We start from the raw sequence: 26,312 nt of genomic DNA, 5'->3' as shown, positions 1-26,312 counted from the left end.
ATTTTGAGGGAAAAACAGTTCAAATCAATGGCTTCCCAATACCAGGTCTTCACTACCTGAGAGCTCTTTAGCAAAGTACTGTAGGTGGAATCCCTCCTCTTTTCTTCCCCCTGGTGTTCTTCCTGCCTTGTTCTCCTCAAAACAGACCTGTATCTGCATGCTCTAGCACTCCACTGTCCCCGCCCTTTTCTCTATAGCTAACAACTCAAGCGAACTAATAGGTCAAGCACCTCCAAAACCTTCTCTCTACCCCAAGCTGGAGGGACACTGTTCCTCACCTACTTACTTTTCTCACGGTCTGAACAAAACAGATTTCTTATATATGCTGTCTACTTCACAATTTTTTAATAACATCTATTTAATTCAAAAATACCTATTTTTGTAACCATCTAGTATAAAAACATCTATTGCTTTTAACTGAATCATACTTTTTCTCCCCATTTCATTTTCAGTTCCAGTTTCTGTTAGTGTAGTGGATACCTCCTGTTACTAAATGAAATTTTACATAAAATTATTTCCACAGTAAGATTCGATAATACAAAAAATGGACTTTTGAAGAGCAGCAATAATTTTGGTTAGGAACTCACTAGAGGTTTTTTCATACTCTAGCTTACAAAGGGGAAAAAAAGAAAAGTTTTTGGTACCAAGAACACAATATCATTTTAATATTAATTTATTTTGGAACTGCAAAATTTGATTTAGTACTTTTCTACATTTTCACAAAACACCCAAGAACGTGCCTTGGTATTATTTGCTACAGAACTCCAGTAATGTTTACCATGGTACGTACAGCACTAGGACAAATGCTATGCCAATTATATTAGCGTAACATAAGAGCCAACTAAATAAAAATAAAAATCCCTGTGGACCTGTTTAACAGACAAGTAAGACCAAAAAATGCACTGCAACTACTGTTTTACAACATGAAATCTGTCAGACTGATGAGCTTGAGCAAAATAAAACTGGACCTGTGCACTGAGTGACAGCTGTCACACTCTCCTGGTCCTCAGCAATAAGAGAAATTACTTGGAAGCAAATTAACACATCAACTGAAAAACCGGGAGAAACAGCCCTTACGTAGTCATATAAAAAAAGCTTTTCTGTTTTATTTGAAGATTAAGTTTGTTAGACACAAAACAGTTCTGCAAGTGACAAAAGGATTATGAAATACCTACGCTCCAGAATGTGCATGAAGCACACATTTTATGTCACTGTATTTGTCCAGTGAGTATTCACCAGAACGTTTCATAAAGTTAATACTATTTCTCTGAAACCTAAAAAGATCTTAATGTACGTTTTTTTAAATGAAAATCAAACATATTTGCTCATCACTACTATCAGATAAGCATTACAAAAAGCAGTAGTTGTCTTAGAATTTAAAAAAAAATTAAATTTGCAAATCCATATAATTCTTTTTATATTCTTTTTCAATCTATAAACATTTCAAACTATTAACCCAGGGAAGGCAGGGGGAAGAAGCACAGGAGAACAGAGAGAGAACATGAACAGCTTACTGTGGAGAGTGGTTTAATCAGGAAGTAGCCATTATCCTGTCTCTACAGAGCAGTGACAGCACTCCAAAACAAGCCGTGGGGTGGTGGTGGGGGGTTCTGTTGTTTGGGTTTTTTCAGCCAAGAAGGAAGAAAGCACACATGCTATCCTGCCCGAGTTTGCAGAGCACAAAGGTCGCCAGATGCCTATTGTCAAAAGCTATCCTGAAAACAAAATCCAAGCAAGCGCTGAAAAAGCGGTGTCTGACGAAGCATCGAAAATCTACCACAACCTCCCTGTGTGTTACACACAAAACATGGCTGTCTTATTCAGAGATTAGCAATTATTGTAATGAGATACCGTCGGAGAGGGTCAAACAGTGCTTCCTGCAGTTTACACATCTTGATTTCCTGGTAAACAAACGGAAAGGCAGGTGGAGCCCTGGGATAACCGGTAACACGGATGCTCCCGGGAACAAACCAGCTCAGGTGAAAAGTATGCAGCTTTACTTGTAGTTTATTTACACAAGGCAAGAAGGTAGCAGGAAAACATAAAACCAACTGAACTATAAAGGAAATTTTTTTCCACAATTTTACATAGTTATCATCCTATTTTATGTCAAGCCCAAGAAAAATATTTTTATTTTCTTTTAAATGATCCTCATGTACACACACACAGACACACTCTCTCTCCAGAACAAACTACATGTAAAATTGTTTTGATGTGAGAAAGTGCTATGAAACAATAACCCGAATCAACTCTAGAAAAATCTGAAGCTGAGACAAACAAATACTATTCACTGCATTTGAATTTAAACACCAACATTTAAAAAACCCACAATTTTAAAAGAAACTTGATTTTCTGAAACTAACATTTTTCCTCCACAAAAAGAAATAATCAAATATGGACTAAACACATGGCAGTTATTCAGTGAGAAGAGATTATAAGGTTGTTTCCTACCTATAATACTTCCAAAAATTTTCACGAGTTCCAGTTTAAAAATCGTATTTTCACAGTGGAACTACAGAGGGCCCTAGGCTACTATGAAAACTAAAAGGAAAAAAAAGAAAAAGCAACCCCCAACAAACAAACAATAAACACTCCCCCAACAATAAAAACATTGACTAAGAACAAAAAACTTGCTACTCCTAAACAACTAAAGTATTTGGCCAAAAAACAGAATACAGAATTTTGGGGCAGTGTCTCAATCAATTTTTGCTCTCTCAGAAATTCTGCAGCATGGAAGAAGAAAACCTAGGGAATACACCAAAGTAACACGTCTGAAAAAACAAATCAAGGAACAACACACTAAAGAGTTTCTAATAACACTGTTAGAAACACACTGCAGCCATTTTTCACATCGAGCTCAGGAAAGGAACAAAGGAAAGCCATGAGAAGAAAAATAGAGAAAGCATTACGGGAAACATTATGAAATATGAAGGGGTGCATCTGTATCAGGGAACACTGACAGTGAAGATGCACCCTCTGCCAATGAGTGAGTTATTCTGCCATCACTCTCTCACAAACAAGGTAAGAAATAGTAAACAAGAGGGATCTCTGCAACCAAAACAATATACCAAGCACGAATTTTGGAAGCTGTGCTTGTTACAGATATAATTAGTGCAGCCACAATTTCCTCATCAAACACTTGGATATACCATTGCTTTAAGTAAAACCAAACTAAAACTTCAGCATTTCATTCATCCGGTTTTCTATTGTTTCTCATTTTACAAAAAAGCAGTTTTGTCAAACCAAAGGAAGGAAACAGTAAAAATCCAAACCATCAAATGAGAAAAGCCTTCTGCAAAGACAAGGAGTATCAGCTGCATTCTTCAGAGTAGCCCTGAAGTAGTTTTAAAAATCAATGTATCTTGTATTTAATCAAGCTAAGTTTGGTACTAGTATCACTGCAAACAAGCTCTCACTGCAAGATTTAGGAGATCATGACCTGAAGTCTCAATCTGCTAATTATTATTAATATCAGAAATTTGCATGCTAAAATACAGCCACAATGAACTTGAGTCTTATGTGACACTGGGAGAATCACACACAATAGCTCTATGTGTTAAAATAACAGCCCATAAATGATAATTTTTCTAAAATTATTTCAATCCATGTTGCTCATAATGTGAAAAATACTTACTGTGGAACAGCTGTTTTGCATTGACAGTGCAGTCAAGAAGAGGGAAACAAAAATATGCCACTGGAAAGAGCCAAACAGAATGCTCATACTTACCTTCTGAACCCTGGGCTCAGTCAGATCCCAGCCCAGTAACACCTCTGCAGCCATCAGAGAAGCTGAACTACAACCCCCGTTAGTCAGCAAGGGGGTAAGAATGATTCAGCAACTGACAGAAATTCTACAGGCTACCAAAACAATGGTGGTCAAACACGGCTCCATGAAAAGTTCTGTTTATAAAACAGACCTAACATGATACAATAAATCAGCTACTCCAGCAATGTCTTACATATGCATCAGCACCCGCCCTTGTGAAATGGCACAGTAACAATCTGGGGAGCCCAACTGGAAAGTTACTGTCTTTCTGAAAGATTTTTTTTTTAAGAGTATTACTTTCTATATAGTAAATTCTAACTATAAATATGGGTATTGAATATGACTCTAGCTATGAGTATTGTAAGATAAGCTAAATAAAAATTTAAAATCTTTAAAAAACAATACATATGGTAACAGTGAGTAAAATACTGAAGTGCCCTTGTACTGAGATTTCAAACATTGCCCTTGGAATTAAATCTATGGTCATGAAGAAATTACAAAATCCTGAAAACTTTACCTACTAGATTTGAGCCTACCTAGAACTACCTATATCATTCAGATCAACAAGTTTTGATTTAAAACTTCTTAGTTTACCCTGTGACAGCCAAATATAAAGGAGTTAATGAATTTTGATTATACACATTGGAGAAGAACATGTTATCTCTGTGTAACCTCCAGTGAATGCTAACAGAGATCTACACTTTGGATCATGCCTTGATGCAAACGCCAAAATTGCCTCAAGAAACACAGATTACTTCACAGCAGCAACACCCACTTAAATTAGCAAACCTTTATGAAAACAAGAACAATACCTAAATCCAGCATCATCTGTGAATACAACCTGCAGCAATGGTGTTGGAGGGCATGTACTCCCTGTGGTTCATTAAATCAATATATAGTTATTTATAAAAGTTTCAGATGCAGTATTAATCTATCTTTTGCTAATGGCAATTTTAGCTAGAATCCTCTGACACCAACGACATGGACCAGGAAGGAGGGGACAAAACGGACCATTCCTTACTTAGAGAGAACATAAGTTCTAAATCATCTTTTTACTCACGAAAAATTACCAAGTTAATAAAAGTGACCTCCAACTAAATTACAAAAGCTGGGGGGTCTCAACAAAGGACAGATCAAACAACCAACTTTTCACCTCATACTCAGCCCATGACTAAAGTCACAACCAACTTTTCCTCTTCAGAGACCTTCACACAAGGGCACCCCAAAGCAAGGCCTGGTAGTGTGCCTATAAACTGAGATTGGGACAACATTCACAAGCCTCGATAGCATTTTTTTCCATGCAGAGACCACTCTTGAGTTCCATGGTTACACTGAGTACCGCTGGATTGGTCTAAACTGGTCTCCACAACTGAAAACACAGATGCATCAAGGAGACAGACTATCTATCTCATTTCAAATAGTTTCTCACTACCAAGAACAACTAAATTAACCAATCTTTAAAACCTATCATCTGCAGTAATCTGCATCCTTATACTGGTTTACACCCTACCAAAGCCAAGGGAAAGAGGCTTTCTTCCCCAGGGACAAGAGAGGCAGCAATCTTCTTTTTGTTCTACCACCTCCATATTCTGGTCACATTTATTGGTGATATTGCTCATGATTTAGCTTCATTTTAAGGCCCCTTTGCTCCTCACTGAATTGTTGACAAAACACATGGACACTTCATCTGTCAATTTGATCCTTAAAGTAGTATCTTGGAATTGGAATAAACATGGTAACCATCACCGAACTATCACTCAGAAAGAGCCATATTCCACATTATTAAATACGTCTCTACCAAAACCCTAGGAAGTACAGAATTGTTTCAAGGCATGTAAAAGTCACTCACAGAAAAACCCAGAAAACTAGCATATTCTTTACATTACTTCAATGCCCAAAAGCATTCTTCATGCATGCTCATTACCTAGAACTAATCACAAACCCATTAAAAATCCCAAATTATCATTTATTTATTAGCATTTGCTACTAGATTTCAACCTCACAAAGTATATATATGGAATAAATACTGAAAAAATAACAGCTTTAAATAATTTCAGTACATTTTACTTTTCCTGTATGAAAGCATTCTCATATGTTCCTTCTCAGTTTTAGTATTGGGATTATCAAAATGTCTTAGTATTACTGAAACAATGGTTTTAACTAGCAACTTGGAAACAAAAGAAACTAAAGCACACCAGTATCTCAAGTAGCCCATTGTCCTATGTACAAAAACATGCCATTTCATAATAAAGTTGATGTATCTTACAATAAAATTTTGCCAATATTGTTCAGTATAATCTATTAAAATATAAAGTTATTTGAGTTTTATGAGATTTGAGACTGAGACGTTTGTTTCCATGTTCTATATACATTACTATCACCCACTTTAAAAACCATTACAGAAATCAATTCTTAATGTTCTTTTTATATACATACGTATGTATGTGTATATATGTATGTGTGTTTATACATATATGTGATAAATTCAGTAGTAACTGCTATTTAGTCAAACTGAAGATTTTGGAGAAAAGATCACATAAGTAGCAAACATGGCAGAGAAATGCACAGAGATCGAGGGTTAAACTGCTGTTTTCCATTAAAATAACCATTAATTTACCAAATAATTGTAAATTTGAAATTAAATTATTTTGAAACTATAAAGATTTTTCAAAAGTTTTTAAAGCTTGGAACAACTGTAAATATATTCTTTATCATCATAATGTACACACAGAGACACAGACCCTCTGAGAATACAATATTCATTTTGCTGCAGAAGAACAGACATTGCATAACAATGAGATTTGCTAATGAAATCAGCCATCAACCTGGAATACATATGTATTAAACCAAGACCTCAGTGTCATTTTCTTTTTGCATCGTTTGTTCTTTCATTTTCCCTCGACCTTTCGAGTATCCTGTCCTCCTGGTTTCACTGCTTCAAGTACAGCAATACTGCAAAATATTCTGTTAACACCGGACACTTTTTATTGTATAAAATTTCTTTCTCTACTTACTGCTAAATGTAGATTCTAATTGCATGGGTTCTATCAGCATTGTTAACGTAGCCTTGAAAGAAAAATCAATGGGTGCTATAAAGACAAAGGAGTATTATATCCTCTGTGAAACAGCAGGAGTATCTAATAAAAACTGGGTGTCGCTCAAAACAAACTATACTTTCATAGCTCAAGTTGCATGCCCATTAATACAAGAATTTAACAGAACACTGCATTTAAAAAAAATCCCCTCTCTATTTTTCTAATGATTAAACAGGACAAAATTTAGAATCATTACATGACTACAAGTGTAATTTCTTTGCCTGAACGTGCAAAATCATCATGAAAACAAGTAAAATGGTCCAGCAAGTTCAGTGTTAGTATGTTTAAGCTTGCAGTATACACAGCAGTTACACACACCACTTCACTGAAGAATGAATACAGAATCGAGTTCACATTAGACTAATATCATATTTTGGTTTTGTGGGATATACATTGTCTTATATTTCATAGATAAAAAGCAACCTCTTTGTACCCCTAGATCCAAGAGTATCGAACCTGTGTTTTGTAATCACACCAAAACTGTTAAAACTAAAATTCAGCCCAGCCCATTAATTTTTTCTATCATTTCCATTTTACACATCTTTTTTTTTTAATTGAATTAATCCAAATAACACATTGTTACTATAATGGTACTATCAAGTTAGCACTGCTGTCGATAAAGCTCCAAAGTCATACCAAAAAGAAAAACAAAACATTAGAGAATAAATGTTTGCTGACTTGTTTGGTAGGGTTGGCTTTTTTGCTGGGGAGACACACAAGTAAGTGCGGGTGTTTGCTTGTTTTTCTCCCTTCTTTTTCAACTAACAGTCCAAACCCCTAATTCTATGAAAAAGAATGGACAAATAGTTACTCTAGTAGACAAAAATTGCACACAGAACTCTCACGCAATAAATGAAAGGAATGTGTAATTTATTTTATCTTGAGGGGTGCAATGAAACCATTCAGTCATTCTATAGTTACGATGGCCATCACAACACCCAAGAAAGGAGTATTATCTCCTAGGCAAAAAAGACGACTGAAAACACAGACAAAAAAAATACCTCATGTTAGAAAATGGACTGAACCATCCCTGACGCCAGTCATATCAAATAGTCACTGTACAAACCAGGAACAATACCATCAACATACTGGACATAATAAACTAAGTAAGCAAACGAAAGCATAAAAACTCCCGTAAACTCTCTTCATATGTGCTCCACTGCTAAGTTAACAAGCACCTGTTCCATTGAGAGAGCCTTGAAAGCTGAAAGCATAAAACACATGGCCTTATTTTTTTTCTTCCATTACTCTCACTTTTAAAGATCTGTGGCTACAGGATATAAGCATCCAATAACATATCATATGAAGAGGTCTTACTCTCATTTGTGCATTACCATGTCCTAATAAAAAGATGTATGAAGACTGTCCTCAATCATACACTACCAAAAATGCTTATGCTTCAATTACAAAGCATTTGTCCTTCTGCAGCAAAGCCATCTCTCACCACATTACAGCCCAAAATGACAGAAACCCAAGAGACAGAGGAGGCACGATTAATTACAGGGGGTTCACCCTTAAGAACAAAGACTGTATGACCTCCAGGGTTTGAAATAAAGAGGCTCTAATGCAACAACCTTGACCCTTGAAAGTGCTGGGTCATATTCTTCTGTGATGAACAGTGATTGCTTTCTATAACTCTAACAATTGTCAAGTACGCTAAAGAGTATGGCTGGTAGGTGATAGCTGTGAAAAGCTTGCACTTTTAACAATGACTTACTGCCTGTAAAATAGATCAACTGTCCAACTGAGCATCTTCTCCAAGATGTTACAGGCTCTCGAAGCCACAAACTGCAACAACAGACATCACTGGTTCTATTAGGTATCAAACGAGTGTATATGGAACCTAAGAATATACAGAACTGTTAAACAATTCAGTCTTAATTCAAATGACTAAAGGAGAAAGACTGAGATTCGCCAATTTGCTGTACATATGAAATACGTGACTCTGGTACATAATTGCTAGCACTACGTAATCACACATACACACACATACCCCAAGCAGAGGCCACAACTCACACAACTTGTCATGAATTTCATTAATAGGTATGAGAACATGGAAACCAGTTATTCCACTAATAAAAGTGGAATAACTCATTCTAAAAATATAGACTCAACATCATACAAGAATATAGATGAAACCATATCAGCAGCACACAGAATTAGATGCTGCCAGGTGCTAAAACATACTTGAATTTTTATCAATAAGAAAAAACATGAACTCAGAAATTAGACTGAATTTATCAACCATATTTATCCTCTCTGAACTCATGCATTTTCATGGCTGGGCTTTGCGAACAAAGATTTGAGAAGGGCTCTACCCACGCTTGCTACAAGCACACTGATGGCTTCTCTGAACTAGCTTTTTCAATATATAGTCTCAAACTCTGTATTTTGCTGGAATAAATCACACAAACCTAGATACCCACAGTATGAACATATTCTGAAAACTAACGCTGTCCAGTTTACAGTGCTTAAAATATTTCAGAGAACTAACAGTTCACATACACAGATCTCATAGGTGCAGTAGTTGCACCTATGCACACAAACACACCTTTACTTTCAGTATTACACAGCTCTTAGTTAAAAGCTATTACTGGCACTTCATGCAGAAATCGCCAGCATCCTTCAAAGCTTACTTGTAATACCCAGCAATAAAGCACATTTATGTTTTTCTCACAATGAAACACCTAAAATTGTACTGAATTATGATGACTATTATTTATCTACTTTTAGGGAGTAAAAGTGGAGGACAATTTATTTAAGTACAGGAGGAACGCCTGAACACTGGAAGGTCACAGCCTATGCGCTGAGCTGCTAAGCAAAAACATCTATGATGTTGCAGAGCTGCCATTTTTCTTCCTTGACAAAGCCTCCATCTGCCACAGAGCCATTTACAGCCTCGGAGTCAGAATATCAATGATTTCCAACCATTCTGCAAGTGTGCTTTCACCTTGACATCACCTCTGTAATACATCTAAAGCAGATGATACACATACAACCCCTCAACAAGCTCTAAGCCCATGCTTTATTCAACTGATACGCATTTAAGCTGTACTCTAACATACCATTTCCTTACTTCCTTTGAATTGTGCAAGAATATGAAAACTCCAAATTCTACATCCTGTTCATTGCTGTGTTTGCCTGAAATAAATTACCTTTGGAAAACCTTAAAAGAAAACTTCACAAAACATACAAAAACAGCTAGAAAACATCTGATAGTTTTAAAATTTGTACTTATATAATGTACATGTGCAGCATCACAATCTACTTTTTTCTTTTCCAGATAAATAGAACATGCCTGGTAAGATCTTTATTACAGACCTCCATGCAGAATAAACTATCACAGCTTCAGTGAAACCAACAAAAGTACATTCAGCTCAGCCCAACATCTCTTGATGAATATACAAACCGATGTAAAAAAAATTTCCAGGTTAGAGCTGAGTCAAGGAAGGATAGGGAATCTTGCCTTATTGAATGAGTTCCTAAAAAATCAGATCCTCAGACAAAACAGATTACAGCCAGATTGATACCACCAATCATACATATATACACACACATATATGCACACATACGCTCTCTGTCTAGTATGAGAATACACACACTCATCATCAGGCTCATCACAACACAACCTGAATGAATGTACTCCTAAATGGCAACTTTCAGTCTTGAAATGCAGGTACAGGTCAGCACTCTAGACTAATTTTAAAACATACAAACGTCCAGTTTGCTTTTAAAATGAAACTGGGCCAGAGAAGAAACCATTCTGTGTTACAAACATGTATGTAAATGCATATGATCACACAGCCAGATCTTCAACTATTGCCATATAAACCCTCGCTATGTTAAATATACAGGAGCAAAATATTGGAACACTAGATGAAGCTTGAAAGCACCTCTGTGAAAATTTACTTCATAACACCTGTAGGTACATGTTTTACGATCTCAGTTTTACCTCCCATCCTTTCTTTTCATTGCTTAAGTCCTTCTTCCTGTTACAGAAGTTACAGCGTCAACAACTTGATAACTTGAATCTGTTCTATTTCTACCTGTTCTCTGCCCACTTCACTTTGCTGAGGCTGCTTTTAAGATTCCAAAAAAAAAAAACAAAATTTAAACCCAGAATATTTTTTTAAATCTGTATGGAAAAAAAAATTCTCTTCATCCCCTCAAATACCTTACACCCTAGAACTCCCTCTGGCTAAATCACACTAGGGCTTACGTAGACTGCAGTAGGAGGCTGAACTAGTTCAGGTGTTACCTTTGTGCTTGCCTTACAAAGGGTAGGATCAGATATACACGGATACATATCCAACATGTTTATTTTATGACTCACGGGTATTCACCTGACACTCGCATATCACATCTCTCACCCAAAAACCCCCAAAACCAACCAAACCAAAAAACTCCATCAAACTTGTTCAATTTTCCACCTGCTATCAACATACATTTTGCTACTTAGCTCATCTGCAATTCAACTACCCCTACACCAATCTCCTCACTGACACTAATTACGTCGTATTTTTAGTGGTGTTAAAGTGTGTTGGCAAAATACAAAACACAAGGGAGCACCTGTGTGAACCACACTTGCTTCAAGATTAATACAGGCCAGCACTGCATTGCTCACTGTTTTTTGCACTGAAGGCAGTAGAGCAAAGGAGGAGATCGAGGTGTGGTATTCAGGGGCATGGCCAGATTTGAGAGACAGCACCACAGCTAAGAAAGATTTCACTGAGGACACGGAAGGACTGTGGTAAAAACAAGACCTGATCTCTTAGATATCCAATACCTCTCACTCTCACACAACAGCAGCTCTCTACCACCATGTATTCATTCCCTACAGTGAAGCACCACACTCCTCAATTCCTTATATACTGCCTCTCTTATTCTACCTTCCTCCTTTAAAAATCCTAGGAGGAAGGAGACAAGGGGGAGAAAAGGAAGATAGTTAACAATTCTGTAGTTAAGATAGAATCATAAAGTTGTGTAGATTGGACAGGTCATACAGGAGTCACCTGGTCCTATCTCCTGCTCAAAGCCCCCAGTTAACTTCCAAGTTAAATGAAGTTGTTCAGAGCCTTATCAGTAAACAAGATGCAGCTTTTGCAAGCTCTCTGAGCACCCATTTCAGTGTTCCACAGAACCACAGTCTGGTTTGAGTTGAAAGGGACTTTGAAAGATCATCTAATCCAACCCCCTGCCATGGGCAGGGGCATCTTTTACTAGGCCAGGTTGTTCAAAGCCCTCTCCAGTCAGACTCTGACCACTTCCCAGGGGTGGGGCATTCTGCTACTGCTTCAACCTGTCCTGCTGGGCAAAAAAATAAAATTCTTTTCTTATTTACCTACTGTTAAGATCAATTAGTGTATGAAGTACTGATGCTACAAGCAGTAGAAGAGATAAAACCACGAATCAAGACTAAGCCAAGGTCTTGTGCCTTTCACACGTGGTTGAAGAGCAGTTCTGATCAGCTGTTCCCAGTTACCAATCAGTCCTGTTTTCACATCAGTTTCCCACAACATATACATTTAAGCTCTTCTAGCTGTCAAGTTAGAAGAGCTCTCACTGTTTATTTAACTGGTTGCCTTTTAAGTTTTGAATCTTTTCATTCCACTGGTTTTTTCCTTATCACAGGATTTGCTACCTACCTTAAAATAAGACACTATGTAACGTAGATCTGGTTTTGCCTAAGGAATTTTAAGACTTAAAAATTATAATCAAATATAAAAGTACTGACAATAATATTACGAATTCTGATAAACAATAAAAAAACCCCAACACATACACTATATCTCCCTTCCTTCTTACACAGACCACACTTTCTGGAGCTCTCCTGTGGTGAATTGGTACACTCCTACTAAAAGCAGCTTTTTAACAGAAACAGGAACACTACACTCAGATGAGCTACCAGCAGAACAGTTCCTAAAGACTTAGAATCAAAAGATAAGGCTGCAACAATTTACATACAGAAAATTATCTTTTCAGTAGTTGACCAGAAATGCTGTCTTCACCCAAACATCTGAATTACAGAACTACTGTGTATTAAGACTCTGAAATTTAATTAGAAAAAATATTTCTCATTTTCCATAAGCGGGAAAAAGCTTTGTATTTAAATGCTAAGAACACTTCTTTCTGTAAGAAAGCCAAGGCAAACAAAGTCAAAACGCTAATCTAATCACATATACTTTGAAAGATTTCTGAACTTTTAACTTCTGAAGTAACTGTAAACAAGAACACCTTTTCGTGCAAATGGATTGCTGCTACTGCAAAGATAAAATCAGCTGGTCTAAACAACACAGTGCTACAACTGAAAATTCAATTTACATCTGAGCTCCTCCAGTTGTCATCTGTACAGTAAATCTTAATAAACCTCTTATTCCATCTAACAATGAATTGACAATACATAATCAAAATCTGCCCTTTAACCCTCTCAGTAAATTACCATTATTAAATCTGGTTTGCAGCAAAAGCACTAACACAGTTTGGAGCAAGTCTTACAGAAGTGTCAGTAGTAGGGTTTTGTGTTTTGGTTTGGTTTTTTAACTGTCTTCCTATTATAACATAACACATCAAATGTAAACTATTAGTTTGAAAGAAAACTGTAATAAAACAAGGTATTCCACAGAGAAATATGCAGTTCATTAATTCTTTCTTTGAAACTTTAAGTCCTTTTGTAATTTCACTTCCATAATTGTTTGATGTAGCATGTTAATTTGTTCTCCTCGTTAAATGAATCTAAATACATACAACTAAGGATACACAAGTACATGCACCATGACCTTATTTGCAGACAACATACAGCAATAAACTACTTTCAGTTTTTTAATAAGATGATTTTCTAAAATTTCTAAAAATAACTATGTAAAACTAGTAGAAAAACAGCACAATTACCGTCTGCATTTTATTTACACTCTGTATAATTACTGCAAGCACATAAAACTGTTGCAGTGGTATTATCATGCAGTTTCTTAGTCAATGCTAATTGTTGTTATTATGCTGAAGCAAAGATATAATTAAATCTGAAGGTCTTACACATGTATGAAGGAAGTAAATTCTCACGTTCTTTGGTTTTGGAAGCTTTCCTACTTTTCTGAGCTTGTCCAGTGTAAATCCACCCACGCTTCCAAAAAAACAAACTCCACTCTTCTCAAATACTATTACCACAAACCATAAACAGCCTCTTCTCATAGAGTCACAGACGGTTCTGTTTGGAAGGGACCTTAAATCCCATCCAGTTCCACCCCCTGCCATGGCCAGGGACACCCTTCACTATCCCTAGGTGGTTCCAAGCCCCGTCCAGCCTGGCCTTGGACACTCCCAGGGATCCAGGGGCAGCCACAGCTTCTCTGCCCAACCTGTGCCAGGGCCTGCCCACCCTCCCAGCCAGCAATTCCTTCCCAGTATCCCATCTGTCCCTGCCCTCTGGCAGTGGGGAGCCATTCCCTGTGTCCTGTCCCTCCATCCCTTGTCCCAAATCCCCCTCCAGCTCTCCTGGAGCCCCTTTAGGCCCTGGAAGGGGCTCTAAGGTTTGCCCAGGTGAACATCCTGAGTCCTTCTCCAGGTGATCCCCCCAGCTGTCCCAGCCTGGCTCCAGAGCAGAGGGGCTCCAGCCCTGGAGCATCTCCGTGACCTCCTCTGGACCTGCTCCAGCAGGTCCTTGTACTGTATGCCCCAGAACTGTTTGGGGGGAATATAAAAACAGAGATACCATTTCCATAATCAAATGCACCTCTCCGTGAATTCCCTGCATCCTTTTGAGTGGTTACATGACAATAAAAGGCAAATACAGCTAAGTATTAGATGCTTTGGCTAACTTTTTATAAGAATGGAAACAGCTGTGGAGAGGAAGCTAACAAACTGCCCTGAAAGCATAGAACTACTTTTGTTTAACCCAAGGTCACCAAATTGTTCTTCTGTTTTGCCCCTTACTTCTCTGTTGTGTTGCAAGTTTTTATCAAGTTTCCAGTAGGTACCAGTTCCCAGACTTATCAAATTTCACTTACAGTTCAACAATCACATTTTTTGTTCAATTTCTTTTGTTCTGAGACATAGAAGCTGAAAAGTGATAAAGCATATGGTTTTATAAAAATTTAAAAAAAAAAAGTCTGCCTAATGCCTAACTTCCATGTTTCTACAAGTCTGCTGTGTTGTTATTTAGTTTTACAACAGGCTATTATTTACATACACTTAAATTTCATGTAAGAAGAAGGCTTTTCTTGGCAATTGGCTTCTATATTTTAGAACAAGTAACTGAAATATGCAGAACTTCTGGTGGATCTGGTGACAGCAAGAAAAACTCTCACACTTTTTCTGTTGCTGTTTGTCTTCACATGCCCGGCCACCAATTCCAAGTAGGCTAATGCATACTTTGTTACTGTGAAAAGAAACAGGGTGGCTTGCAGAACCTGCCAAATCCTGACTTATATTTCTCTAGAAAGCTTGATTTCTGAATCTTTTAACACCTCACTCTTCTTCACTCTTTTTTTCCTCCACTCTCCCCTCCAAGAAAAGAGAAGTGTAGATCCCACCTACAAGGACCCCTCTGCTAACCATGGTATTCACCAACTCCAGTACTCCTGTAATGGCAACATCTCTCATACATCTGCCTTGTCATCACAGTTTTGGTCAAAGAGGCCTCACTTCTTAACTTCCTAACTTTACTCCAGAGAATTTTCTTCAGCCATCTGCTGAGCTGATTGTTCACTTTTAACTCATTTGTTTCATTATAGCCATTAATAACTTGCTTAGTTACAACCATATAGAAAATTTTTAGAAAGTATTATCTGCATAACTTTAAAATATTGTGTCAACATTCTAAATGATCTGTTTCCACAAATAAAGTGAGACTGACAGAATTCACCATCGTCACCTTTTGGCATAAATAGATAGAGCCACGATTAGGAATTTAAAGAATTTTGTATTTTGGGAGTAGAAATTAGTATCCTCAAGAACTTCCTATTTAAAATGTCATCACTTTAACATGAAAAAAAAACCCAAACAAATAAACCAACCACCAACACCACAACTCACAACAGAGAAAGAATTATTAACTGCCATTTTTCCTAATCTTTTCAAGCTTTCCCTTGAGCAATGTATTTGTTACAACCGAAGGCACACAGAAGTGCCATTTCTTTGTTTGGATGGAAGGGCTGCTCTTGCTTCACAGTAAAGAAAGTATGTTCTATAGGCTAAAGAATTGAATTTTTTTTCTGCTTATTCAGAGATTTGATACTTTTCATCCCTCACAAAAGTTATAGTTGGACATAAACACACAGGCAAAATAAATTAGCACACTGAATTAGTACTAACAGATTGCCCTCAAATTAAGCTTGTTGAAAGAAGGAGACCTACACCTGACTATTATTTCTCTTGCATTTTATAATGCCTACAAGAAAAGTCATCAAAAAGCACAAATCTCTCCATAACTTCCTCCTGTTTTTCTCCAATTGCATATTTACAGGGAGAAAAGTTATGCATGTCAGCTTAGCCGTTTACAGCACACTCTTCCCACTTCCTGAGTAAGGCACTTTTTGTTCAGCATTCATCCCAATGATTCCACACAGTAACAGAACAGAGGGCAGCTGGCAGCTCTCGTGCCATGGTTGCAGGTCTAGGAAGAACCACCTCACAGGGTAGGGTCTAGACTTGTTTGTAGGTAGTAATTCCCAAAACATTAAGGAAGAAGGAGCCCTTGTAACACTAGGGTGTTCAGAGAAGCCAGAGACAAATTTTTACCCAACTAATACAGCTGTAGTCTTAATGGGATTGTATCTCCTTCCCAAAGTAAAGGACTTTTTTTTTTTAAACAAGACTTCACAAGTCAGAAGTTAAGCAGGTTTAGCCTTTCAAAGTCAAGCATACAGGTGCTGTGTAGTACCAACTACAAACTACATTCCTTTATCCCCTGCAAAACTGCAAGCTTCTTCTATAAAGTTTCACCATCTTTCTTCAGACACTGGAGGCTGGGAAGCAGTCTCAGGACATGCCAGAAAAAATGTTACCTCATTAACAAAACAACAGGGTTCAGCCTTTATGAAATGAAGGCTTTCCAGTAAAATGGCCCACCTTACAGCAACTGACAGTATCATACTGCATTACAGGAAGTTCCACAATATCTGATGCCTGAAGTAAATGTTAAACCCTAGATAAAAGTCTTCATATTTCTATTATTGCAAATTAATGACTTTCCTAGTTCTGCTTTTTAATTTTTTTAAGTTGTTCAGAATGTTGCTCCTGACTTGGAAATAGCAGGTTAACCTACCTCCCGCTCTTACCTCCTCTCCTATGACTGCCTGCTAAGCAGTATGTTCTCTAGAAAACTGTTCAACTTTCACTCACTTGAGCCCTCCGATTTAATAGACTTGCCCTCTCCATAATAACCTATTCACTCTTTGAATTCAGCAGCTGTTGGTGCTCTTACCTACCATTCCTGTAAACGCTGTATTAAGTCACAAGTAGTGGTTGTAACAGCTTATCTTTCTGCACTGTACAGAAAGCATTTCTGAAACTTTTTACACTTCATCTTAAAAATTATTTTAACCAACATGCAAAAATTATTGATTTAGACTTTTTTTTCCTACTGTCAGTGCAAATTTTATCTCTACTGATTGTAAAGTTATGTCTGCGATGAGGGCAAGAAAGTTGCTACGGAAACGTAAGACTCCACTGTATCACACAGTCTGTGCCTGGATCTAAACAAGGCTCTCAGTAACCAACACATCTCATTACTGCATATAAGTTTACAATACATCTTTACAAATTTAAGTATGCTATTCACTATTTTCATGGTATTTTATCACAAGTACACAAAGAAATGATTAACACAAGCAACACAAAAACAATAAACTTGAAAAATCATTTCAAATGTATTTCAGATTTTCCTCCCTTGTTTTACGTACCTCACAGACAGTAAGTCCAATAGAAGTTAAAAAGTGTTCCTGAAAGTTGCATCTATGAGCTAAACAGGTAGTCAGGCTTTCTGTTAAAATCTCTATTTTGGTTGTCACTGTTAACTTTGTCTAAAGCAAAGTACTGGAGTAAGACACAAACTGGTTTTTCTTTAGCTATCCTGAAAAAAAATCCAAGCAAACTGATGCAAATGCAAAATTCTTCATTTCCTAGTAGTATAGTAAAACAGCATAACTCATGCTCATCATCTAGCAAAATATCACTTATTCTCTGACTATGCAAAATGTTTTTCAAAGTTGCTAAAACTGATTTTGGAATTAAAACTCTCCATGCAATTAGTTTTAAATATTCCCTAAATTGTATAACATCAGACTTTGAAACTACTAAAGGTATACACTAAAATTATATTCTGTCATATTTGTATTTCAAGCCTACATACACAAGGTAATCCAGAGAATGATAACAATACCGTGGATGTGAATTGTTAAAGACCTACTCAATAGCTAAACCCAAAGTCACAAAAGTAACTGCACTCAAGGACTACAAATCTGTAAGTTTTAGTCAAGGCTGTGCTTAATGTCTGGCTGAAAGAAGGACCTGGATGCAGATTTTAGCACTAAGCCTTTCAGTACATAACATGTACAAAACATTTTCCTTTTCCTTGTATGAGTCATGCTTCTCAGAAAACTATCAGAACGCTTACTGCCACCGCTTACTTACTGTGAGGAGCGTGGTCAGTTCTGGTACATGGCTGTTTTGCAACCTGAAAACAGAAAACAATTAATGATCAGCTGAGCCATCAAGTAACTTTTACAAGGAAGAAGAAAGACACATCAAACAGAACAGTAAAATTTCTCCAAAAAAAAGCCTGTGATGCATTTCCAGCACAGTGAAAACACTTTGTTTTCCACTGCCAGATAAAAAGCCCTTACAACAAGAAGAGTTGAGATAAATGTTATATAATCACCCTAGTTTTGTTTGCAACCAGCTGTTTAAATACACATACCCCTTTTCCCCTTACTAAATTCTAAATCAGATGGTGCAACATGTTCCCCTTTGATGCCCACAGTAAACCAAAAAAAAATCTTTCTGTTAAAATGCAAAAAAAAAAAAAAAAAAAAAAAAAAAAAAAAAAAAAAAAAAAAAAAAAAAAAAAAAAAAAAAAAAAAAAAAAAAAAAAAAAAAAAAAAAAAAAAAAAAAAAAAAAAAAAAAAACAAACAACGAAACAACCAATATTCTGGCCTCCCAAAAAACAATGGAAATTCTCAATTTTGTTATAATGGAACCAGCGTTTCATTCCATTAGTGACACTCTCTAGCATGAGGATTTCAAATGCTATGAGAACTTCAAAGTGTCTCTGCGTCAGTACAAAATCCACATGTATTTCACCAAAAACTTAAAATTAAAATAAGCTTGAACACTTGTTTGGATTGTTTACTTCCCAGACTTTTTTCCCTGGGTAGATGAAGTTTTTCTAAACAAACAGTTCACACACACTGTATAGGACACAGAAAACAGCATAACAGACACAACATTTTCACTTCAGGAAAATGTTACTTGCTAAAGTAATAGAAATGCAATATCATTAAGTTTTTCACTGAAGATGATTAAAATTCAGTGAAATTTTACAGCTTGAGATTTAAAAAATATCTTCTGTAGCATTAAACATATACTTGCTTTACAAAGCTCAGAAATGCTCTCTCAGTTACACTGACAGGCAATTTTAACTAAGGAAATATGTGTAACTGCCTACATATCAAAAAATGCTACAGTGAAATGGCATTTCAGGGTTTTTAGAAAACAAATGCATAGAAAACCGGGTATTTTCACTCGATCTTCTTCTACAGCATCACACTGATCAGAGCACAAAGTTCTCACTGTGGTACAGTCAAGAAAGCACACTAATAAATTTACACAAACAAAACTTCAGTCATCTGCAGGAGCAAGAACTTCGTTTACAGAGTTAGGCAAGCTAAGTATTAATTTAAATCTAGGTAGGCAGTTGCATCAACAACAGTCAGTGTTTTTAATTTAATCTTAAATTACAACCTGTAAATGTGTGGCCATTAACACCAACTGCTTTTTTGTTTTGTCATGGCCACCAATGTCAAGCTACACTCCTAGCCCTGCCAGGAAAACAGTTGGGTTTTTTCTCCCTTGACAAAGGACAGACAGGAACAAATCATTCCTCATAACAGTCACTGGCAACATCATCAACCTTTCTCCCAAGGAGAAATCAAAACATTAGTATTCCCCTTCTCTACCCTACTGCCATACTTTGTCAACACCACAAAAACACAACCTACTAGAACCGAAACAAGAAAGACAGAAGAAACGGAAGACAGAAAACAAAGTTGTATTTCTTCTTCTAAGTTGTATTTGCTGCATCAGATGAAGCTCAAAGCTTGAGTATTCCATCTGTGTTAAAATTCTGCACATATGTTCTACTTCTGACTAATCTATTCCTGGGGCACTGCAAAGTCAGGGCTTTGGAATCAGTCCTGAGGGCACTGAATAGCCCCCCGAAAACTGACCCTTGGGACAAAGGTTAGAGGCTCAGCAGAGCTGAGGACAGACAAAAGAGCTCTTAAAGCTCCTGCTTGCCACTCCCCCCGAATGATAACCGGCCACTGAGGCACTCAGCAGGCACGGACACTGCACAGCCACAGCCTCCTCAGCCTTGTATCTTGAGAATCATACAAGGATCAGGATGAGAAGGAAAAGTTACCCAGACCTCTAAGAGAAACCAGCCAAACCAGAACACAGCCCACTTATTTCCCAAAGGTAACAACTCTTCAACAAGAGAAGATTGGGAGGAAAGAGAAATCTCTTTTCTATCCTTAGCACATGAAAAGGGTCACTACTCAGAAAATCCTCTACAACTTTACTAGAAGCACAAAAACTTCTAAAACAAAGTTTCCACAAGAAACTGGAAGAGGTACTTAAGAAACCGAATACAAAAGCTTGCATGACTGCAAGTAAAAACAGGTAGCAGTTTTAAAAGCAGGCTTTCCCATGGCTCCCTGATTAAAAGCACACAGACTGGTTTTGGCCCTAGTGCCCCTAGTACAGAGTAAACAGGTGCCCTCAGTGGAAAACTGAGCTAACACTCAACAGCGATGGCCTGATTTGGGATGAACTTAAAGAAATTACACAACACCAACTTCTCTGTCCATTAGACAAAAAAAATACTTAAAAGGACTAAAGAATATTATTTCAGACTAAATATTCTCTTCCTTGACATAACTGCACATACACAAACATGGAAAGCTCAGGATTTCCCATTTAATTGTGCAGTAACAGAAGTCCTTGAAACTAGTTTCTTCTCCCTTCTAGTACTCACAGTTATTCCATTAAAGCCAACAGAAAAGCAGTTTTTTGTGGTTTATTTTTCAGATTTGTTTTTAGAACTAATTACTACAAAGTATAAAACTAAGTATCCTCAAACACAAACAAAATCCTAATTCACTTGGAGAACAAAATGCCAGGAAGAGCCTACATTCCACACCCAATGGAGACAGGTAGAAATTGAATATTTAAAATAACAGAAAGAACAGAAAATGTAGAGTGGTCAGTGGAAGAATGGAACAGTTAATGTGGACAAGAATTATTTTATTATTTTCAAATTTCATTACTAACTGTGCAACATTAATGTAACCTAATCAGGTTTTCCCGCGTTATTTCCTTATTGTGTACAAAGTAAAGAATAAGGAAGCTTCCTATGCTTAATATTAGCATATAAATGGGTTACTTGAGGTTTGACTTCATTGGGAAGACAGGGTGGGGTGAATTCCCACCGTTGTTACTGTTATCACTTTGCAAGGTGGGTTTTTAGGCAAGACTAGAATAACTGGTTTACATTCTGGCAATGGTATCTTCCCAGTTAAATCACAATTTAGTATCTGAAATCACTGCAGAATCTGCACTGTTTTCAGATGAAGCTGTGAGGAAAGATCTTGCCTTTCCTGAACTCCAATTTGTTTCTTTCTCCAATGCAAACACACTACAAAGGATATGCCTGTCTTTTAAGAACTGACTTGGTGCCCTTTTGAATTAGACTGCAAAGACAGAAAGAACATGGCTTTTCAGGTTACGTTCTCCCTGGCTTTCATTAGTAATTCAGGACTTGTCTGCTCCCAAAGATTACTGTGACAGGGCAGCTAACACCGGTAAGGCATTCATAAAAGACTGAAAAAGTGAAATGAGGGACCTTGATCAAACTGCTTCACACTTTCACTAACGTTTGCAACCAGTAGATCTCAAAAATCTTATAGAAAGAACATCTGATAAAATCGGGGCCCCCTTGTTCCCTAAAACTTTAAAAAAAAAAGTCAAACAAAAAACTGAAGTAAGTTTATTTAAAACAAGATATGCCATTTTTGATAGTTTCAGAAGGCTTAGTAGTAAAGTCATTAATACTTATTAAAAACTAACACATGATATGCTTCTTGAAAACCTCTTCTACAGGCATAGGCAAAAGGAAAAGAGAAGCCATGTCCCTAATATACAGTTTTAGAAAAGTAACCTGATTTAAAAGAAACCCCTCATGTATTTTTAGAATTATTTTTTTAAGTACTTTTATCCCCTTTGATGAACTACTGTGTTGGGAAGAAATGATTCAAAGAAATGGATTTAGAACAAAGGACCAACCAAAAAATATTTAGAAAATATTTAACCTTGCCAAAGCAAAATTCTACCTTACGATTTTGAAAACTGGTAATTCAACAGAAGTTCAGTATTTCAGCATCATATTTAATATAGACTGGGTATCAATCAGTATGAGGAATATTTAAGTAACAAAAATCAAATGCTTTCCCTAGGAGTGTGGGTTCTGGGTTTAATTTCTTTTAGAAGATTTACATAGTTGGGTTTTGACTGTATGGAATTCTCCTCCTCTCTCCTTCTACAGACCAGAGCACTAACATAGAAGGAGCACACAACTGAAAATTACTTCCTGGATCAAATGTACTTCCTTCCCATCCCACATCCCACAATCCTTCTCATAATGGATCAAATGCCATCTTCAAATTTGGTTTCCTTTCCCAATCTTTACATTCCTCGGGTTTTCAGCCTAAACTTATTCTTCATCAGCTTAGCCCCATTTGTTTGAATCCAACAATTTCTACGTTTCTTACACCGTTTTCTTTGCGTTTGTGCCCCACAGGGCAGGAGTATGCAAGCTCTCAGGTTTTAATTTTGCTAAAGTAAACCAGCCTAAGTTCTTCCAAATCCTTCTGTAAGTCTACAAATTACCCCCAGAATCCTAGTGTATGTTCTCACCTACTTTAACTTCATGTTTCATGAGTACGAATAATCCTCCTGGCACGAACCAGAAATAAACCCTGTTCCAGATGAGGCCTTGTCAGGACATTCCCAGTGCAACAACGATCTAAGAGAATCATTAAAGCCACTGCACAAAAAGCCTTCCTTGCAGAGATGCCACATCCACCTCATCGACTCACTCAAGTACTGGCCCATGAATACACAGCGTTCACACACTCACCTGCTGCCCTGCAGAAAGAACCCTTCACTGGTGAGGCTCTTGACAGCTTCTGCTGTGTCTTCTGAACAGGATAACAAAACTGGGGAAGTGGGAATTGGGGATGCACCAAAAAAAACCATATACTGAACCCTCTTCAATTTTATCATCCAGTTCCACTGAGTCTCATTTCTTTAGGATCTTGTTTCTTCCATTTATTTGCAATTGTACATTTGTCAATGCCATTGAGTATTCCAAAGGAGAAGCAAAAGCATAATTTCTATTCACCCAAGATGCCCTGTTTTCTCATGCTATTACTTTATCAGTCCTCAAAAAACTAACCACTCCTCACCCTCATTAGAAAAAATTCTGTAAGTGGCAGGAAACTAAGGCCTTTACATTTTAACTTTGTACAAACAGAATGAAGGTAAGAAATGTTAACTGAGTTTCACTGTACTAAGAAATCATCCTCTGAGCGGTAGAAAATGGGCGCTGTCAATTTTTATGACAAACATCCTAAACGCAGAAGGCCACATTTTTATGGTATGCTGGCACTGCTTTATGAAAGCAGGAGCCACAAAAACCTCTTATGTAAGTACCTGATCCTTCAGCATGCACACTATACCTCTCTGTTGTAGAGGACATACACCAGGAGTTAGCCAGCTGCTAGAGCACTGCATACAGAAACAATGGATTGGCCCCAAAATGCCTGAGGCTCTAGTCCACAGTTCCACTGTATTCTTTTATCCAAGTAATTTATCTGTGCAACTGAAGACTTCTCTCATATTCAATTCCTGTGTACAGAGATCCACTTACACAAAATTGTTTAGGTTAGAAAAGGCCTCAGACCATCGAGTGCAATCATTCCCCCAGCACTGCCAAGGCTACCCCTAACCCATGTCCCCAGGTGCCACATCCACACTGCTTTTAGATCTCTCCAGGGCTGAGGACTACACCACTTCCAGGGCTGGACAACCCTTTCAGGAAAGGAATTGTTCCTAACATGCAATTTAAACCAACCCTGGCACAAAACTGTCATGATCATATCAAGTAAATACCTTCAAGACAGAGTCCTTATTCTCCTCCTAACTGTTATCTTTCTTAAAGTCTCCATTAATTTAAATTTGTTTGACCATTTTCAAATATTATAAAAATATTACTAATTCTCATACTAAAACAATTACACACTATTTGACTTTCAAATGCTGAAAATCTCTCTATATACTGTATGATAAACAAAGAGGATCCTTCCTTTGTGCTTATTTCTGTTTCAGTGCAAGAGCCCACAAAAGCATAGCAACTGATCTGAGGGTTTATTAAGTTCAGTAGTATTAAAAAAACAACGAAACTTCTAAGTCCTTTTTGCATTCTTCAGGCAAAACGTGTCTGTGAAACACGCCACTTTTGTAGCATCATTATCCTCTCCCTAAAATAGAATTGAAGTCAAAAAGTAAGAAAGTTCAGAATGCTGAGCTACAGGGTTTTATTCACATTGTTGACCATTTCGTGCAGCTTGACAAGGTAAGATTTCTATATTCAGCTACTTAAAAAAAATATCCCTTTGGAAGAAACAAAAGCTGCTTGGACTGTCAAAGCTCTGTCAGCACATCAGACACACTTATGCCAGGAACCTTTCCACATCAGGACTTCACACTGCTGTAATGGCTGAAAGCAATGACGTCAGCTATGACAAGGTCTACATCATGATTAGGTATTTTGATCAAGATTCAAGACTCGTGAAAAAAAACGATCTTTTGGCAAAGCTTGCCCTAAAGTGCTGAAAGGCTTTTGCATCGCTTAATTAGTTTTCATCAACTTCCACATTCTACAGACACGACAGAATTTTTCTCTGCCTCAGCATTAGAGGATCAGCAAGCATACTCATGATTAAAAAGTGCGGCCATTCTATATAACATGCCCGTGTGTCACTCCCGTCCATTTGAGACACCAGCATCATGTCAAGGCTATTCTCTAACAAGCGGGGACATGTTGAGTAACAACTCCATCATGCCAGTATAAAGTGAAGAAAGGAACACTGCCAGTAAAAATTCAAAACCGCTCCTCTTCCTGTCATTACCCTCAGTAGAAAAGAAAAATACGAAAAGAATTTTTTCTTCCATTTCATCCTTTAGCATCCATTTTGAGCAGCACAACACAAGAAAGTGAGAATTACTGTACTAGAGGGACTTGATGCTCTGTTTGAAGACTGACCACTACCCTGAGACTGCGTGTTTGCTCCGCAATGCTGCAAGCTCTCCCGAAGGAGGAGGGAGCAGCAGGACATGACTTCAGCACCCACGGAGCTGCTCCAGGCTGCCAAAAACACACAGTCATTGTTTTATGTAGTGCTCCATTAGCCAGTGATCCCAGTCACAAACAAAACTTCACTGAATTTTACATGATTCAGAGAACCTGGATAGTATTAAAAAAACAATAATCACACAGACACAAACATGGCTAGGGAAAAGAAAGAAAACAAGGACAAAAAAATCAGTCAAGGGAAGAACATAAGAAAAAAACTAACCTATTAGAAAGTTGAAAAGGCCTTTTTTGTTTGGTTGGTTTTTTTTTTCAAATTAATAGATTAAGCTACAATACTTAAGAATAAAAATGCAAAGCAACTGAAATGGGGGAAAGGGTAGAGAAATTAAGTGACTATGATGATGATGAATACAAGTAATTTGAAGTTCTTTGATATTTTGTAAATTCTCAGACACTGGCACCTTTACTAGGCATATGTTTAGTCACACAGCCAACACAGAGACATGTTAAAATGTCAGTAAGTCACTTAGCACTGAAATCTACTAATACCTGTGGTTAGACAAGGTGTGAAATACAGGTTTGATCCACAATTAGATTATATCAAGTACACAAGCTAATATCAAGAGTCCTACTTTGAAAGCTGTAAGAAGATAATTCTTTCCTCGTAAGGATCTTATTCCCAGGTACTAAGAAAGAAAATTTGATCTCCAAAACCATGAAATTTGGGGCCCTCGGATGTGACAAACAGAAAACACCTTGTATCTTCTCTAATAAAAGCAACTACCAGCCCCAAGCTAAAGCACT

At 37.2% G+C, this 26,312-nt stretch overlaps 1 protein-coding gene across 13 annotated transcripts in view; it reads right to left on the bottom strand.

Moving 5' to 3' along the window:
- BAZ2B (bromodomain adjacent to zinc finger domain 2B) overlaps positions 1–18,529 on the bottom strand; it is an 86,264-nt gene extending 67,735 nt beyond the window's left edge. For 12 of the 13 annotated variants that reach the window (XM_027907501.1, XM_027907508.1, XM_027907503.1 and 9 more), the window contains exons 1-2: positions 18,487–18,529; positions 17,757–17,926 (exon numbers count right to left, since the gene is read on the bottom strand). The gene's annotated coding sequence lies outside the window, so the exon portion shown is untranslated. The remainder of the gene's footprint in view (positions 1–17,756; positions 17,927–18,486) is intronic. The other variant, XM_027907502.1, reaches the window with a different exon arrangement.
- Between the last annotated feature and the right edge of the window lie 7,783 nt (positions 18,530–26,312).

This window comes from Empidonax traillii, unplaced genomic scaffold (genome assembly GCF_003031625.1).
Source record: "Empidonax traillii isolate 1590-97213 ecotype Southwest subspecies unplaced genomic scaffold, ASM303162v1 scaffold1487:size278866, whole genome shotgun sequence".
NCBI classification, from domain to species: domain Eukaryota; kingdom Metazoa; phylum Chordata; class Aves; order Passeriformes; family Tyrannidae; genus Empidonax; species Empidonax traillii.
Note: the sequence above shows the minus strand (reverse complement) of the source record. Positions and strands in the feature narration are given on the sequence as shown.